The sequence below is a fragment of the Herpailurus yagouaroundi genome, unplaced genomic scaffold (assembly GCF_014898765.1).
Source record: "Herpailurus yagouaroundi ecotype Mexico unplaced genomic scaffold, PumYag 190, whole genome shotgun sequence".
Classification (NCBI taxonomy): domain Eukaryota; kingdom Metazoa; phylum Chordata; class Mammalia; order Carnivora; family Felidae; genus Herpailurus; species Herpailurus yagouaroundi.
Genome location: NW_024412421.1, coordinates 30,844,471 through 30,864,239, shown reverse-complemented (window position 1 = coordinate 30,864,239; position 19,769 = coordinate 30,844,471). Strand labels below are relative to the sequence as shown.

Below are 19,769 nucleotides of genomic sequence, written 5' to 3'. Positions count from 1 at the left end.
TCTGCCTTTCGATTAGGATATTTAAACTATTCATGTCAATGTAATTTATTTATATGATTGTATTTATATAGGCCATTTTCCTCCTTGGTTTTTGTGTCCCCTGCCTCCTTTGTTCCTGGGTTCCTCCTTTACTGCCTCCTAGTGTATTACATAAATATTTCAGGTTTCTATTTAAATTCCCTATAGACTTTGTACCATATTTTTTAGTTGTTTTCTTAGTGGTTGCTATAACAATTCTTATATGCATCTCAATTTATCACAATCTATTTCAGATTAATACAGACTCGTTGTTTTTTTTTTTTTGTTTTTGTTTTTTTTTTGTTTTTTTTGGTTTTGAACCTTTAATGAGAAAAAATACATATCGAGCTCAAGAACACTGTTTCACGTATCACTGGGTCAAGGGTTGGGGATACACATGACCTTGAATCAAGAGATACACAGTTACAGAATGAAAAACCAGCCAACTGGCACAATTAAGTCTCGGTTTCCTCCTCACTCAGCAGCACGCTGGGGATCCCACGACTGATGGGAAACAGACGTTCAGACTCTGCGCACTGCGGGGTGCCCTCCAGCACATCCAGCTCCAGCAGCATGTGGTGCATCTTCCTCAGGAACTTCTCATCTTGCTCATACCCTTCAATTGGCTCTTTGGGTACCTCGACCAGGTGCAAGGTATCCGCTGCCTACAGAAGCGCTGCCCACTCCACCTTGTTATCATACATGCCACAAAGTTGGGGTTGACTCCATGGGGTTGATGCGGACCTCAGTGGCCCGGAGGCGCAGAGGGAAGCCACGGGGCCCCACCCCCCGGACATGCGAGCTCAACAGGTTGTGGGTGAGCAGCTTCGTGTCACCAAAACATACACTCCTATCCCCTCTTTGTACTTCTCTTATTGTGTACATTGCATCAATATATGTTAAAATGCAGCAATACAGTGTTATAATTATTGCTTTATGCAATGTAAACATTTTAAAACAAGATACAATAGAGAGTATACAATATATTTATTTATGTATAATTAATATAACATTAATATTTTACATTGACCTACATATTTCCCATTTCCAGTGATTTTCATTTTGTGCATTCAAATAACTGACATCATCTCTTTTAGCCTGAAAGGCTTCCTTTATTAGTACTTGTAATATAGACCTGTTAGCAACAAATTCTCTTAATTCTCTTTGTTTATCCGGGAATGCCATTCTTTCTATTAATTTTGTGAAGGATAGTGTTGCTGAATATAAAATTAGTGGTTGACAGCTTTTTCTTAAAGCATTTTAAATGTCACCCTCCTGCCTTCTGGCCCCCATAGTTTCTGATAAGAAGTTTATTGTTAATCTGTGTCGTTGGGAGGGGAGCTGCTTTTGCAGTAGCATGGGGCTGTGGCCAGGATGACCCTGTCTTCACTATCAGTGTCCTGAACTCTGCCCCAAGCCCCACAATATGATCCCAAGCTCGTGGTGGATGGGGCATGGGGGAAATAATATAAAAGTGGCCTACACATCGTACCTGCAACCAACGCGACTGGGGACCAGGCCCGGAGTACCAGACCAGTGACACATCTTTGGCTGGCTGGACACCTGGCCTTGTCCTGGTCTCTTTGACATCATGTCATTTTTCTCCTGATACTTTCAAAATTTTCTCTTTTTCTTTGGTTTTCTATAATCAGGCTATGATGTTTCTCAATGTGGATCTCTTCGTTTATAACATCCTTAGAGTTTGTTCAGCTTCTTAGATGTGTAGATTAGTGTTTTTATAAAAATTGGGAAGTGTTCAATCATTATTTCTTAAAAAGAAAATCTGCCTCCTTCTGTCTCCCATTGTATGTATGTTGGTATGCCTGATGTTTTACAATGTATTTCTTTTTCTTCTTCTTCAATATTTTTTTTCTCTATTTTTCAGACTGGATAATTTCTACTGATCTATCAAGTTCACTTATTCTTCCTTCTACATTCTGTGGGGTTATATAAATATATAATGACATATATCCATCATTATAGTATCACACAAAACATTTTCTGTGCCTTAAAAATTCTGTGCTCCTCCTATTCACCCCTCCCACCTCCCCACCCCTGGCAACCACTGATCTTTTTACTGTCTCTACAGTTTTGCATTTTCGTAAGTGTTATATAGTTGGAATCATACAGTATGTAGACTTTTCAGACTGGTTTCTTTCCCTTGGTGATTGCATTAAGATTTCTCCATATCTTTTCATGGCTTCATAGTTCATTGTTTTAGTGCTGGATAATATTCCAGTGTCTGGGTTTATCGTTTATTTATCCATTAATCTACTGACGGATAATATGGCTGATTCCAATTTTTGGCAACTGTGAAGAAAACTTTTATAAACATCTATGTGCACGTTTTTATGTGGATATGTTTTCAAGTCCTTTAGGTTAATACCAAGGAGCAAGGTTGATGCATCATAAAGTAAGAATATGTTTAGTTTTGTGAGAAATTGCCAAACTATCTTCCAAAATGGCCGTACCATCTTGCGTTCTCATCAGCACTGAATGAGAGTTCCTGTTGCTCTACATCCTTGCCAGCACTGGGCATTGTCAGTGTTTCAGATTTTTTCCATTCTAGTAAGTGTATAGTGGTATTTCATTGTTGTTTTACTCTGCATTGTCCTGATGACATATGATGGGGAGCATATTTTCATGGACTTATTTGCCATCTGTATATATTCTTTGTTAAGCATTTTGGTCTATTTTTAAATTGGATTATTTATTTTCTGGATAGAATTTAACTTAGCTATGGAGGAAAGAGAAGCTTCCCTGAGAAAGCCATAACTCAAAAGAAGAAACTTGAATGATGAGTCAGAGTTGGATAGGTCAAGAGTTAAGAAGTGGGAAAGAAAGAAACATACATATATAGACAAAAGGAAATAACTCCAATACAAGGAGTGAAGAGGAACAGTCGCTACATATGAAAAAGACTGGAGGGTAATCAAGTAAAGAGGACAGTGACGCCTAAAGTATACGGGATCAAGAGTTCTCTAAGATTATTTGAGACCTGAGATATTTTTCCTAAAATGATAACCAAAATGAAAAGTCCTAAACAGCTGTAAGTGGTGGATAAGTAGGTTACATGAAAGATCTCTCTGGTTGCAGAATAGTGAATGGATTTAGGTGCGGGACACAAGATTGGTTGCTAGGAAGCCAGATTTGAGGCTATCATAGGAGTCTAGTTAAAAGATAATTGTGCCTTTGACAGGGTGGGAGTAGTGGGGGTGAAAAGAGATATACAGACATGAAAAATGCTCAACGTGTTGAATCAACATGACTAGATATTTGAGTGTATGCAAGAGAGAGAGAAAAGGAAAAAACAGCTTTGGGATTTCTGGTTTGAGCAGCAGAATAGATTATGGTGCCATTTACTGAGTTAGGGAATAATGGCACAGGAACACGACTGGGAATGGAGGGGAGAAACATTGTGAGGTCAGGTCTAGCCATATCCAGGGAATCAAATATGTGGATCTGGATGGAGCTCGTGGGAAAGGAGATTTAAGAGATATGGATTCGGGAGTTGTTGACGTATTCATGGTAGTGGAAGCTCGGCGAGAAGACGGAGTTGCCCACAGAAGCTGTGTAGATGGCATCAACAAGAAAGACAGAGTCTAGAAGATTGCCCAACTTTAGGCTGGATAAAAGGTGGAACCAGAAAAGGAGAATGAGTAAACCTACTTAGAAAAGGTGGATAAGGAAACTAGGAAAGCTTGACACCTTTGAAACCAAGGAAAAGGATATTTCTCAAAAAGAATACACAGTGGTATCCAGTGTGGCAGGGAGGTCAAGCAAAATGAAGGCTGAAAAGTGTCCTTTGGATTTACTTACAAGAAAACATTGGTTTTTCTTGGTGAGAGAAGTTTCTCGGTGATAGAAGTGGAATCGGTGGAAATCACAATGAGTTGGTTGGGGATTAAGTTGGAGGTGAAGAAAAGAAGGTCATGAGAATAGACTGCTCTTTCAGGAAGTTTGACTATTACCCTAACTTCTGGATTGGCTAACCCAAAGGCCACCTTTCAGTTCTTTATTTTTCTTTGAAAACTTGATCCTTATATGTCTTGGTAAGGGTGTTTATTTGTCAATTTTGGTTATCTTATTCTCAAAAATTAAAAATGCTTAGTTTGTATAAATTCTCTCCAACCATGCTTTTGAATATTTCTTTAATCTGCTTGCTCTTTCTTTTGCTGCCCAACATCCACTCATTAATTGAATATTTGTAATCTATCCAATTTATCTGCCAATTTTGCTAATATTTTCATTTTCATTCAATATTATTTTAATAATCGACTTTTAAAAATTCTGTGTTCCTCAAGATTATTCTGTGTGTAATTTAATCAAGTTTGACAACACAAATCTTTACCATTTTTCATACAACTGTTGTTTTTTTTTTTTATCACAATCTTTTATACTGGTTGTTGCTGTATGTCAGATTTTATTATTTCAAGGAAAATATATCCCTGTATCTTATCGAAATAAGACGTGGATCCTCTTTGAACTCTTCTTCATTTCATGAAGTTTAGCAGAAGATCATTTATCCAGGAGTCTACATGTAAGAGTGTATGATGGAATTATTATATGCTTGCTATATCCTTATATTTTTGAATTTTTTAAATGTATACTTACTTTTGAGAGAAAGAGAGATAGAATGTGAGCAGAGGAGGGACAGAGAGAGAAGGAGACACAGAATCTGAAACAGGCTCCAGGCTCTGAGCTGTCAGCACAGAGCCCGATGTGGGGCTTGAACCCATGGACTATGAGATCATGACCTGAGCTGAAGTCGGAAGCTTGACCGACTGAGCCACCCACGCGCCCCTATATCCTTATATTTTTGAAAGAAAAAGCATGGTCTGCTTTTCAAAATCATTTATTATAATAACAGAAGAATGATTTCCTGATGATGGTGAGCTCCACTGAGCTGGGTCTGTGATGGTAAGACTGGTAATGGATGGATGAAGAATACCTTTATCCAATGCTATTTTATACTGTGAAAAGCTCATACATTTCATGGGGCCAATGTCATTTATTACGGAGCAGGAGATGGCTCATATGTAGAGGCCGAAAAAGAAGCCCAGAAAAGAAAAGCAGAGGAAGGGAAAGTGGATGACGGATCTTTTCATCAATGCTGCGCCACCATTCCGTCTTTCAGCTTCTGTGCTGCTGTGACATTAAATCCTGTTGATAAGGGACCCTTGCACATCCCTCTCTTCAGATCAACATGGATTTCCTGGAAAATAAAAACTTCATTAAAAAAAGGAATTTGTCATCTTTATGTATGTGTCACTTTTTAAGGAAACAAGTGCAAAGCAAATTCTTTCTGTGTGTGAGAATTGACCAGTAAATGTATTTGCTGTGTTTCCATTATGAAATATTTAGATATATGTTATTTTTTTCCGTTTTCATGGTGCAAAAGTTGACCCCAAATGTTTCTCGTGGGTGCAAAGTGGTGATTTGTGTTAAACACATTCTTCAGTTACATCGCATGAAATATTTATGTTTCACTCTTCCGGGATATATATCTCTCTAAAACGAATTTATTTTTTACTATGTCATAGGTCCCACACAATATTCTAAAATATCTTTTGAAAAAAAAATCATTGTGTTTGTTTGTAGCTAAGTAATCTAAATCTGGAAATAACATTTTGTTCTGTAACAGGTCAAATCACGGACATCCTGGCTAAATGATCTTCCTTTTGTAAAATGGTTTTATGGAAAATTCTTCTTTGAAACTTTCTTGAGCTTTACTCCTTTCTCTGGAGCTTCAGAACATTTAATGATCTCTCTTGATTTCTTCTGTCATCTCCAGGTGGACTGTGCTATTTTTGGTGTGGTAAGGGACAGGAAGAGCAATTGATTCCCGCCACAATAGCTGACATCACCAGTCAACATTCAGAAATTGTCAGACAAGTAATTTAATCATCTTATTATCCAATTTTTTTTTTTTTCACACAGCACAGCTTTTAAGAGAGGTGAGTCAATGTAGATGGTTTCATGTTTGCAGTGTTGCAGGGATAAAGATGGAAAGGGATGGCAAGATGATCCTGTACTCAGGTGCTCTCAAGCTTATAGGCTCAATATACCCATCTTACTCATCCAGAAGGGAGTTTATTATCGGTCAGCTGCAAACACACCTCTCGAACTACATCTTGCTTCTCTCCACCTCTCTCTTTCATTTACATGTACATTCACTATGAGATGCACAGGCTCAGTGTTTCTCGGAGACATGGTCTGAGATATTTGTTTAATTCTGATTCAGTAATTCTCTTCCGGTTATTAGAACATTACGTTCTCAGTGATCCCATACATTTATTGCCACATACAGAACCTCATACTACAGCCACTCTCCAGATGTGACATTTAGCCAGACAAAAATGGTTTTCTTACTGACTGTACTGTTTTTCAGTCCTGATACTCCACACTGATTTTTATTTTCTGCCTATTCCTTGAATATACGGTAACCTATCAATACCCAGCACTGGAGAGCAATTAGTATTGTTCTCAATTCTCTCACTCCATAAGGATGTATAATGGATGCTGGTTGGTATTCTCTCCCATATCTGAGGTTGATGGTGGGTTTGTGTGTAGTGTGTCCAAGCTGTTACTGGTGCATAACAACAGCTTAATAAGATTTCCCAAATATCCAAATTGTCTAGGCAAAATTAATGACCTTTGTAAGTTGTGTTGTGTTTTACGAAAAGGAAGAACTGTGAGGCCAATGTTTTTAAAAAACCGAGCGTGAGATTATTGAAGCCCTAGATCAAAGAAGGAGGAAGGAAGTATCAGAGGAGAGAATTTTGCCCCTTTGATTGTTTAACTGCCAAATACAGGAATGGCCAGGGCTATTCTGGCCGCCGTCAAAGATGGTGGAAGGACTGGATTCGTTATTTTGCAGACATTATAGAATGTCTGTTGTGTGCTGGTTCCTGTGCACAGCAGCAGTGACCCCCTATGTGTGCACTGCCCACAGGAGTTTTACTGCCTGGTGAGTGAGTGGGCAATGGGGTGAAAAGCAGACACACCAACAGATGATTGTGGCACAGAGTAGTAAGAGCTGTCCACTAGGTTTTCACAAAATGCTATGGCATACACCAATGTTCACAGTAGCATTATTCACAATAGCCAACAAGTGGAAACAACCCCATTGTCCAACAACGGATGGATGGAACAAAATGGAGATTACTTGGCAATGAAACACAATTAAGTACTAACACACGCTACAACATGGATGAACCTTAAAAACATTATGCTAAGTAAAAGGAGTCAGCCGCAAAGGACCACATATTGTATGACTCCATTTGTGTGAAATGTTGAGAATAGGCAGATTTATAGAGACAAAGCGGATTAGTGGTTGCCTCCTGTGGGGAAGGATGGGGGCACCATGGCTAAGGAGAGCAGATTTCTTTTTGGAGTAATAAAAATTTTCTTATATTGATTGTGGTGATGGATACACAAGTCAGTATACTAAATAGTATTGGGCTATACACTCTAAGTAGGTGAATTGTATGGCCTGTGAATGATACCTCAATACAGTAGCTGAAAAATGTTAGAGGAGCAAAGGAAAATACCTGGGTTGCTGCCAGAGTCATGGGGGTGGGAACTTGGGAACCAACATTTAGAGGGTGCAGAATCATGACAGCCTGGGAGGTGAGCACCATCACCCCTGTTTTCAGAGATGGATGTCACTTGTCCTGGTTACAGAGCAGAGCCAGGACATGGACCCCAGTCTGTAGGTCTCCAGTCAGCACCGTCTCTTACTTCACAGAGGAGGTGATATTTACTTTCCTCCTTGAAGTACCAGCAGGAGCGCACAAGGCCGAGAGGTCCCAGAGGGGCATTCACGTGGAGAGAAGCACACGATCGGGGGTCCTGGCAGAAAACAGGTGGCGCGTGCCACATTGAGGAGAGGTCGATATAGTGACTGCTTAGGGTATGAGCAGAGTTTATGGGAATCAAACTGGGAACAGTGACAAGCCAGGGCATTACCATCCCAGGCCTGAAGGGGGACAGGGAGGAAGCCATTATGAGAACACAGCTGGGCAGCTGTGTACATGGGGCTGCTTCCTGGAGAGGAGCACAACAACAGCAAGCCGGCATGGGGGGAGCCCAGGGAATAACTTCCCTGACCCCTTCCGCTGCTTCCCTCTGATCTCTGCTGGTCCCTATCACTGGCTGCACTTAAAAAGAAGCCAGATGGCAAGAGAACCCATTGGTGTAATTCACCAATGTCTTCCTTATAGGGGCAGAGAAAGTCGTGTAGAAAGAAACTAGAGGGCAGCACAGGTATGGAGAAGTAATGTTAATGGCACGTTCTAGGAACGGTAATTACTTCAAAACTATTCGTTTATTTTTCTAAATTTTTATTTAATCATTTAAAAATTTATGTATAATTAATAGACAGTGTTATATTCATTTCAGGTGTATAAGTAAATAATTCTATACATTACTCAGTGCTCATCACAATAAGTGTACTCTTTTTTTAAATTTATTTTTATTTTTTTAAATGTTCATTTATTTTATTTTTTATTTTTTAAAATTTATGTCCAAATTAGTTAGCATATAGTGCAACAATGATTTTAGGAGTAGATTCCTTCGTGCCCCTTACCCATTTAGCCTATCCCCTCTCCCACAACCCCTCCAGCAACCCTCAGTTTGTTCTCCATGAGTCTCTTCTGTTTTGTCCCCCTCCCTGTTTTTATATTATTTTTGTTTCCCTTCCCTTATGTTCATCCGTTTTGTCTCTTAAAGTGCTCCTATGAGGGAAGTCATATGAGTTTTATCTTCCTCTGACTAATTTCACTTAGCATAATCCCCTCCAGTTCCATCCACATAGTTGCAAATGGCAAGATTTCATTCTTTTTTGATTGCCGAGTAATACTCCATTGTATATATATACCACATTTTCTTTATCCATTCATCCATCGATGGACATTTGGGCTCTTTCCATACTTTGGCTGTTGTTGATTGTGCTGCTATAAACATGGGGGTGCATGTGTCCCTTTGAAACAGCACACCTGCATCCCGTGGATAAATGCCTAGTAGTGCAATTGCTGGGTCGTAGGGTAGTTCTATTTTTAGTTTTTTGAGGAGCCTCCCTACTGTTTTCCAGAGTGGCTGCACCAGCTTGCAATCCCACAAAACTATTTATTTTAATCATTAATTCCTTAAAATTTTTTCCCCTTATTTTTGCTGATTCCAGCAGCTTGCTATTAATTCTATTTTTTCATTCTGTTTTCTCCTCCTTGTTAATTTGGGTGTTCTAGTGAACTTTCCTGTTTTGTTTTGTTTCCTTTACTTGAGTTCATAAGACATCTATATGTTATTATTTGCTAACAAGATTCCAATGATGGTTTTCTCAAGAAAGGCACACTATTTCCCCAACATGGTGTCCTGCTCCCTGATCCCAATCCTGAGGGAGATGAAGCCCCTAGAATGTTCCCTTTCCCACTTTCCTCCTCATCACCCCCTCCCCACTCCTTAAGGTGAGATCTTTGGGACATTTCACTTCCTTTATTTTTTTTGTTTTAAAGTTTATTTATTTTGAGAGACAGAGAGAGCACAGGTGGGGCAGAGAGAGAGAGAGAGAGAGAGAGAATCCCAAGAAGGATCTGCACTGTCAGCACGGAGCCTGATGCAGGGCTTGAGCTCATGAACTGTGAGATGATGACCTGAGCTGAAACCAAGAGTCAGACGGATACTTAACTGACTGAAGCCACTCAGGCACCCATCTCTCTCTGTCCATTTCTTACTCCTAGGTTTGCCTGGGATTCTCTAGGACTTCAGTTCTGGGTTATTATGAGAATCCCCTTTGTCATATGTCCCTTCTGCTTCCAAAGGACTTGAGTATCATTTACATCACACAGCGCCCAATAGTCCATTACTATCCACTTACCTTTACCTATCTGTGTTGTAGTCACTGTTCATCACTGTTTTCTCTCTTCTCCATCTTCCTCTATCTTAAAGTCTCTAATAAGATTCTTCCCTTTGAAAGCCTTTGATTGTTTTCCTCAGGTGGGAGTTGTGGGTGGTGTACTCTCTAAATTCTCACATGTCCAAGAGTCTCCTTTCACCTTGGCCAGTGACTGCCATCTTGACTGGGCAGAGGAGTCCAGGTTGATTTCTGCTTGGTCATTGGCAAATGTTATTCCATCATCTTCTAGCTTCCAGTGTTGCTGATAGTAAGTCAGATAACAATTGTATGCTTTCCCTTTTGCAGATAATTTGTTCTTTCTGTCTGGGAGCTTATCAGATTTTTTATTTTAATTTCATTCAGGTATTTTACCAAGACATACCCACATGAGTGTTTTTCTTCATCGATCAAGTCTAGAACTCTGGGAGTCCTTTTAATCTCCAGACTCTGGAGCTTAGGAAGGATTTTCTTTTATTACACACTTTTATTTATTATTACTTATTTATTTTTATTCAAGTATAATTAACACACAGTGTTATATTGATTTCAGGTCTACAATGTAATGATTCAACAATTCTGTACATTACTCAGTGCTCATCATGATAAGTTTACTCTTCATCCCCTTTACCAATTTCACCCATCTACCCACCAACCTTCCCTCTGGTAACCACCAGTTTGCTCTCTCTATTTAAGAGTCTGTTTTTTGTTTGTCTCTTTCTTAATTTTCTTTTTTTATTATTTTATTTTAATTCCACTGTAGTTAGCACACAGTGTTATATTAGTTTTAGGTGTACAATATAGTGATTCAACAATTCCCTACGTCACCCAGTGCTCATCAGGACAAGTGACCTCCTTCATGCCCATCACATGTTTCCCCCATCCCTGCACCTACCTCCATCCTGGTAACCATCAGTTTGTTCTCTATAGTTGAGTCTGTTTCTTGGTTTGTCTCTCTTTCTCTCTCTTTTTTCCTTTGATAATTTTTTTTTTGTTAAATTCCACATATAAGTGAAATCATATGGTATTTGTCTTTCTCTGACTTATTTCACTTAGTGTAATACCCTGACTCCATCCATGTCATTGCAAATGGCGAGATTTCATTCTTTTGTATGACTGAATAATATTCTATTGTATGTATGTATACCACATCTTCTTTATCCATTCACCTACCAATGAATGCTTGGACTGTTCCTCTATCTTTGCTATTGTAAATAATCCTGCAAAAAACATAGGGGCATATAGATCTTTTATTACACACCTTAAAATTATTGCCTTTTGTCTTGGAATTCATATTATTGCTCATAGTATGTCTCTTAGACCTAGCTCCAGGTCTCACCTTTCCTCTCATTTGCCCATTTCTTTGCTTGCCTTATGCAGTGAGAGGTTTTTTCCCACGTGTTTTCCAGTCATCAGTTGGTATCACGTCAAAGACTAGCCTCTCTTCAATTCATCCACTGAGTTGGTCAATGGTAGAGCTTCAGATGAAATACAGACCCGCCAGTTAAATTTCATCTCAGAGTGAATATTTTTTTAAGTATATTGGAATATAGCATCTGAAGGATATACTACAATTATTTATTGTTTATATGAAATTCAGATTTAATGGAGCCTCTTGAAGTTTTCCTTATATACGCTAAATCTGGGAACCCTATTCAATGGAAAAATCATTTTTTTTTTCTCAGGTCCAGACATTCTTTTTTGTGTGCTGCTTTCGAATCTCCTGAACTGCCCTTATTATTTGCTTGTTTGGGTTGCCCTCTTTTGCTTCTAGAAGCTTCATTTCACTGGCCAAATGTTTTATTTGCTCATATTGGTCTTCCTCTCTCTAGCTGCTGGCTTTCCTTTAATACATTATTTTAAAAACAGTCATAGACCTGCTTGTTACAGCTCTCCAAATAGAGGCTGATTTCTGGTGGAAGATAAAGGGATTTCTACTGCAGTGCAGGGATGCTGTATGTGACAGAAGATGGGCAGGAGTCCCTTGCTGAGGGACTGGGAAAGACCATCTTTGTGCCAAGATGTTTCTGCTCTTCTAGCTTCAAAGATGCAGAGGATTGAGCCCACCTGTTCAGTATCTCCATGGCTGTTAAGGGGGCCCTGGATACCAGATATAATTGTACAGGACTGATGCTGGCTGTCACCTCAGGAGTCACTGTATCCCCATGGCCCATACTCTTTCTGTCACTTATAATCCCTGCCTCAAGGTTCTCAGATGCTGGCCTTATGGCTCTCTGCTTAGAATGAGAAAACTCTATAGAATCTCTGCGCACTGGAACCCATTCCCTCCCCCCTCCCTTGTCTGTACATGCAAGAAGCTGGCCATATAAAGAGAGGAACAAGATAGTAGTGGAAAGGGGAGATGGGTGTTGGATGCATTGAAAGACCTAAAAGATGCATATTGGTACAGAAAATAACTATCAGATTGGGTGTGGGTAAAAGACCAATGATTTTTTTTTTTTAATATTAAAACTTAAAAGGGTTCTGTTCTCAGAAAGCATCACAATTGTCTTTAAGTTTTCACTCCATTTTAAAGAAACCCAGGATGGGGCGCCTGGGTGGCGCAGTCGGTTAAGCGTCCGACTTCAGCCAGGTCACGATCTCGCGGTCCGGGAGTTCGAGCCCCGCGTCAGGCTCTGGGCTGATGGCTCAGAGCCTGGAGCCTGTTTCTGATTCTGTGTCTCCCTCTCTCTCTGCCCCTTCCCCGTTCATGCTCTGTCTCTCTCTGTCCCAAAAATAAATAAACGTTGAAAAAAAAATTAAAAAAAAAAATAAAGAAACCCAGGCTGAAAATGAGAGAGGAGGCATAGAGGTGTGGTTTAAGCAAGAAAGATAACAGAGGACTCTTATCCTGTGCTGTCCAACACAGCCACAGGCGTAGCTGTAGCCACATGCATTAGTACAGATACAGAGCATTTTGATCTTCTCAGGGAGTTCCGGTTTTGCTTATTAGTGTATCCTTGGTACCTAGCAAATAATAGGACATCAATAAATACTGGTTGTATGGAAGATTAAATGAAAAAGTTAAGAGCTTCATGATTGGCGTGCATCCAATGGGTTTTATTCCTTCAAGGAATGAGGGATGGGCCCCCAGAGACAAGAGCATATTTCATTCACATTTATGCATTTGACCCCAAAAATGTCACCGGATTTTGCCACCTATCTACAGTGGTGTTTGGAAAAGGCTATAGACTCATAAATAACCAGCCTTTTCTTTTTCTTATCAAAGTATTGGGAATAGCGGGTGCTAATTTAAGTGGGCTGCACGGGGAAGAAATAGCACTGCAAAAGAAAAAAAACCCTCGATATTACTTAATCTCAAATGATAACCAATAATTGCACAAGGAATATTAAGGATCTTAAAAATATAAGCAGTCTTTTACATTTCCGTTGACAGCTTAAATGTATGCCCTAGCAATTAGAAAAAGGTATAAAGTTCATTTTCAAGGACTTGAAATGAAAAGGCAAATGGCAAAGCATATTGCACGACCAGCGGCTGTGAATAACTGGTTATCCCAGGCTCTCCATGCCTTTGTGAAATAAATATCAATAAGGAAACTTCTTCTTACATAAATAAACTGAAGGAAATATCTTGATTTGTAGAACTGATAGAATTTCAAAACAGGAAAGTCTTCAAAGCAGATGCAATAAAAAAAGAAAAAAAACCACAAAATATTTCTTCCCAAGGCAACATTCCTTCTCTAGATACAGGTGGGCAGTCTCTTTGTTGACCTTTCCCCTTGTTCTGAAAGCTTTAGTGGTGACTTGGGCACCATTTGTTTCATCCTGGTCTTGAATAAATGCAGTGGCCTGAGTGTCAGTCCCTAAATAAAACTCTGTATTTACAAATTTTCCACCTTGAGAATGAAATACGTGTCTCAAGTACAAGAAGAAAAGGACATGACAGCTTTGCATTTTTCTAATTTGTGGAGACAAAGGAATCTTCATAACAGCAGCTATAGGTTTGCTCTTCAAAATCCTTGTACTTTGTCTATATACTGTCTCCTTTCCAGAATCTTGGGGCATCTGAAAGAGTCAAAAGCTATGTAAATGCAACATGTTAGTTGTTGGAAACAGAGTAATTCCTTGTCTTTCCCTTGTCTTCTTATTGTTGGGCTGACAATATTTGTAAAGTTGGCCACATTAAAACAGATGTGGAGTAGAAACAATTGTAGTATGATAGTTAAGCCTTCCAGCTTTGTGCAGGACCACACTCTCTTGTCTCTTTTCCTGATCTTCTTTGCTTTGCTTTGTTTCCTTTGACACAGCTGATGGCAACTTATTCCCTCTTCCTGACGGAGAAGAGCCTGTGCAGGAGTGTTGGAGTCTCTTCCAATGGCCATCCTTTTGGGTCCTCAAGTAGAGTTACTTTGAGACCTTGGTGCAGGGTCAACATTTTTCAGGAGAGGAATGATTTAGTAACCCCGGAAACAGGTTGCCTTATCTAGGAAGCTTTCCTTCTTCTTCCTCTCTCACAGTATTATAAACCATTCTCTTTTGTGTGGCATTGCTGTACTCAATGAGATTTCTGCACCAGCACTCACCACACTTGGCTGCAGTTAACTGTTTTCCTGATCTCTCCTCCCCTGACACTTAACTTGATTGTGAGCTCCCTGAGAACAGTCTTAAGAAATATTATCATCACCATAATCATCTCTAACATTTATAGATCGTTGACTATATATCAAGACCTGTGATAAGTGTATTACTGTCTAATTTAAATTTTACAATAATCTTACAGAAGAGTAAACTGAGTCCCAGCAAGGGTAAATGACCTGTGCAAATTGGTAAGTGGCAGAGCCAGGATTAGAACCGAAGTATATCTGATTCTGGGACCTGAATTCTGGGATCTGCTTTCTCAAGACTTACTCATGTTGGGATATCTAGCCACTAGTAGAGATCATAGCCCAAAGCAGTCCTTGGCCAACATTTATTAAATGGGTGAATGAGAATGTGGTGAATTAGAAGGACCAGCCCAGGCAACAGAATGAACACAAGCAGGGCTGCTCTTGGCCAAGCATGGAAGGAGGCCAATGTTTTCTTCCCCCGCCCCCACCTTAAAGGAAGTCTCCTAATATTCTAATGGACTACCATAGCCTTTCCATTTTCCCTTCTAGTCACACTTATTTTTATAGAGGATGGGATCAATTTATGGATGTGGTCAAGATCCAGGAATAATGGCATTGTAATGGAATATCAAATTTTAAGGAGATATAAGAATAAAAACCTGCTTTATGCAGCCCTGTTAGATTCAAGTCTATAGGGGGTTCATGGGGTTTAAAGACCTGCAAAGCTACTCAATTTCGATGGTTAACAGCCTGGTTTCTCCTAATTGTGCCTCTCTTCGACTGTGTTCTTTTGGTACTATTGGTTTGCCAGTGAATGGCCTGGGTGCAAGCCCCCAAAGATGAGTGAAAGATGAACAATTCATCCAATCATTGGGATTTGCTAGCATACTAAAATTGGCTAAATTAATGGTCAACCAGATGTTTTGGCTTTGGCCAGCAAGACAAAGGCAATTTCTGTATACAAATTGTTTAGGAATCTTCTTCATGGAGTCCGGAGGGAGTGCATCATGGCAGACCAGTCTTCATCCAACTCCATCACAGGAGGCCAAAGATGCATCTAACAGCCCATGCTTACTTGTTTTTTGTTTTTGTTTGTTTGTTGTTTGTTTGTTTTACATCTGAAGCCATTGTCAGGTGGTGTTTCCTAGCATTCAGGATCTAATGGGACAAAATGACAAGTGAAAATCATGTTCAGTAGATCAGTTGTTGCCAAGTGAAGGCCATCTTACCCCAAGGGGACATTTGCAATGTTGAGGGACAGTTTTGGTTGTTGAAACCAGGGAGAATACTACTGGCATCCAGTGGAAAGAGGCCAGGGATGCTGCTAAACATTCTGCAGTGCCCAGGACAGCCCCTCATAACAAATAATTATCTCGACTCAATGTCAGTCGTGCTGAGTTTGAGAAACCCTGCGGTAGAGAGGTCAAAACCAGGAAGCAAAAACCTTCCAATGATGAAAAAGGGTGATTATGGGGCTAAGAGTAAGAAGCCAAGCCAAACAGTCAGAACACAGGTAGATTCTGAAGTATTAGAAGCAAAGATCAAAAAGAAGGAGCAAAATGAAAGAAAGCAAGAAGATTGCAATGGACTATTTTGCAATGCCTGAGGTTCTTTGAACTTGTGTAGTGTGGGAGTGGGCTTGCTCAATTTCTAGGCATGGATTTGGAGTACATGCATTAGTAATAGCAGGTGAGCAGTGCTCCAGGAATGCAGTTGACCACTGGATGGATCCTAACCAGACTAGTGGTCTGGAAGGATTTTCACAAGACATGAGCCACTACAGCCATTAATTAGTCATCACCATATGTTGACACCACACAGATTCACCAACTCAAAGCATTTGAATGACCTGATTTAATTTCTGTGTGTTTTCATTTCTTCTTTAAAGCGTCATTTCAGTGGACCATAGAGGAAAGTGAATTCATTGATGATGTTTGTCTTGAAATGTCTTGATAGGATCATGATGCAGTATGGTAGAAAAAAAATTTTCTCTTAAAAAATCACACACACACACACACACACACACACACACACACACAGTTTCTGCCATTGGTGGGAAGAACAACATGAATATCAGGGGTGAATGACTCTCTGATGGAGAACAATACTTTCATGAGACTCTGTGGTTCAGAAAGATGAGCCTCTGTTGTGTGGTTTTTTTTTTTTCTTCCAACTTCCACACAAAGCATAGACTTGTGAGGGTGAGTTGAAGAGGCTGCTCCCACTAAGATAATAAGGATTTTAGTGTTGATGGGTAGCCTAACAAGGAGGGTCTCAGTAATGTGAGAAGAGGGCCCCAGTAATATGACAGGAGGCAGCACCCTAGGTAAAATTATGGCAGGAGAAACTGACTGTGGAGGAGGAATTATGAAGAACTATGTAAAATTGGTGCAGTTTTAGTGGTTTTAAAGAAACCACTTCTGTTATCCCTAAATGCCCCCATAAAAGTTAACCACACCCAATAGCTTTGGATAGTGTTGTGTGGAGGGAGGGGGAAGGAAGGAAGAGTGGTGTCAGAGGAAGCAGAGAAAAGACACCTGTTACTCCAATTACTCCCCCTCTCCATTTTCAGACCCAGGAAGAGTCCCAGGACTTCTGTTAGTTCTGAGATGGTGGCTTGAACGTGTTATTTGGATAATAAGAGAAAATGTGCCTGCAGCAAGCCAGAGTACTAGGGACCTCTGGTTTACATAGCTGAGTCAATGACAATCGTCAAGCAGTGATGACAAAGTGGGTCCTGCCTTCCATGAGTCTCCTTGGGCAAGTGTTACCTACACAGATATCTAGAAACTTTCTTATGGCTTTCTCAAGGTCTTTTGGTGAATGTGCAGCCTGAAGCTTTTCCCAGGAGCTGGAGTCTAATTCTTTCTTGCCCAACCTGGCTATAGGAAAGAGAGGAAGAGAGATGTGAAAGGAGATGGCTCTGAGGTGGGATGGCTGGGGGTTGCTTGAGTTGGAGCCCAGTGATACCAGAGATCTGCTGGAATCACTTTCTTCAGAAGATGGATGAACTCTACATCGTCTTCCAGAGCCTGTCCCCTGAAGATCTCGGTTTTGCTGCATTGCAAGGATCATGTCTGCTGTGCCTCCTTGCAGTTCTGGGAGTGCCCAGCTGCCAAACCCAGCACAAGGGACTGTTGAAGAGGCTGTTTGCCAAAGATGAAGAATTAGAGATGCCAAGGCATTTGCTGCAGTCACTTTTCTTGCCCAATCTTTGTCATCTTCCATTAGTCAGGAGTGCTAATGAACCGTCACAGAGTGTACAAGTGACAATGATTCACCTTTCCCCAAGCCTACCAAGGCTGTTTAAATGTAGCTGTAGAAATCATAATGCTTGTGCATTATTGCTGTGCTGTGGGTCCCATCAACTTCTCTTTCTCCTGGGTTTTTGCTCAACTAGTTCTGACACTTTCTATCTCCCCTCCCTTGTTCCTTCCTTCCCTCTCTCTTGGCTTTCCCCTGGACCTTGCCCCTAAATCCTTACTCAGTTGATTCTTCCTTATTGCTCACATCTTTGTTCAAATGTTACCTATTTGGAGATACCTTCACTGACTTCCCAGTCTAGAGTATTGCTCTCCCATTGTCCTGCCATTCTGTAGTAGTTCTTAAAATAATACTCGCCACTATCTGCATTGGCTTGTTTAATCCCTTCTTTCTGTCTTTTTCCTTCTACTGGAATATAAGCTCAGTGCAGACCAGGATCTCATGTAGCATGTTCACCCTTGTGCCCCCCACTATCTCCGTACTGTGCCCTGCATGTCAGAGGTTCTCAATAAATATCCATTTAGTGAATGACCAAGTGAATAAATGAGTGAAACTATTCTAGGTAATGAAAACTTTATGGTCTTTTCTTAGACCTCATTCTTTTTTTTTAATGTTTATTTATTTTGAGAGAGAGAGAGAGCAGGGAAGAGGCAGAGAGGGAGACAGAGAATCCCAAGCACTACCAGTGCAGAGCCTGATTCAGGGCTTAAACTCATGAATTGTGAGATCACGACTTGAGCCAAAATCGAGTTGGATGCTTAATCGACTGAGACACCCAGGTGCCCCAGATCTCATTTTTTTTTGTGTGTCCCTGTGGGTTTCCCACCACATTCAGAATTACTGTTTATCTTTCCACTTATGCAAGCCCTATCTAATCAGAAGCTGGGTTTTTTTTTTTTTTAATGTTTTATTTATTTTTGGGAGAGAAAGAGTGCAAGTGGAGGAGGGGCAGTGGGGGTGGGGGGAACAGAGGATCCACGGTGGGCTCTTGCTGACAACAGCAACCCTGACATGGGGCTCAAACTCAGGAACTGTGGGATCATGACCTGAGCTGTCAACTGTAAAATGGAAGTAATGATTGCTCCTACCTCATAGGTGGTAACCCCATGGGGGCCACATGCTCAGAGAATTAAGGAAGTCTCTGTGAATGTTAACTTTTATGAACCCAGCCTGGTTGGGTCAGGATCGCAGATTTCAATTTGCAAGACTTTTTCAGGGACACAAAAAAGTCAGTCATGGGTGTGGCTGTGTTCTCTAGTGGGACAAGCATGGAGCAAGGATGAGAAGGGCCAAAGATCGAGTTGTGTGTTGTGTCCACAGCAAGAGGAAGAGCCTTGGAGAGAAGGCATCCGGAGAGGATGAGAAGCAGACCAGGGCAGCAGAGGGAGGAGCCAGGAGCGGCTTGGGAGCTGGGATGTCATTTGTTGTTAACAATAAGGTCAGGATCAAGATGAGACCATGCTGCATTAGGGTGGGCCCTAAAGCCAATGAGTGTCTCTACAAGAGACAAAAGGATATGGAGACACAGGGAAGAGGGCCTCATGATGACAGAGGTAGGGGTTCGAATGATGTGATCACCAGCAAGGGAGCTCCAGGAGCCACTAGAAGCCAGAGAAGGCAAGGAGGGATCCTTCCCTAGAGCCTCTGGAGAGAATGTGATCCTGTGAACCTCTTGATTTTGGACTTGGGACCTCCAGAACTGTGAGAGAATGAATTTGTATTGTTTTAAGCCACCAAGTTTTAAGTAATTTGTTATGGCTGCTTTAGGAAACTAATCCAATCTCTTAGAGAATTTGATGAAATCTATGGATCCTCTCTCCAGAAAAAAGCATGCATGTATGCACACACACGTACCATTTTGCTTTCAATTTAATGGATGTTCTGAAGCTCACCGATGGGGCCCAAGGGTAAGCACTCTTCCTCTAGATAATGGGGCATCATTAAGCCGACTGGGTCTGAATTTGAGAACAGTAATCATGGAAACCACATAGAGATGAATAGGAACGAAGAGATTTTAAATACTGGGA

General features: G+C 40.6%; 1 pseudogene; it reads right to left on the bottom strand.

Moving 5' to 3' along the window:
• Nucleotides 1-321: 321 nt before the first annotated feature.
• LOC121009834 (multifunctional methyltransferase subunit TRM112-like protein) lies at nucleotides 322-943 on the bottom strand (annotated as a pseudogene).
• Nucleotides 944-19,769: the final 18,826 nt, after the last annotated feature.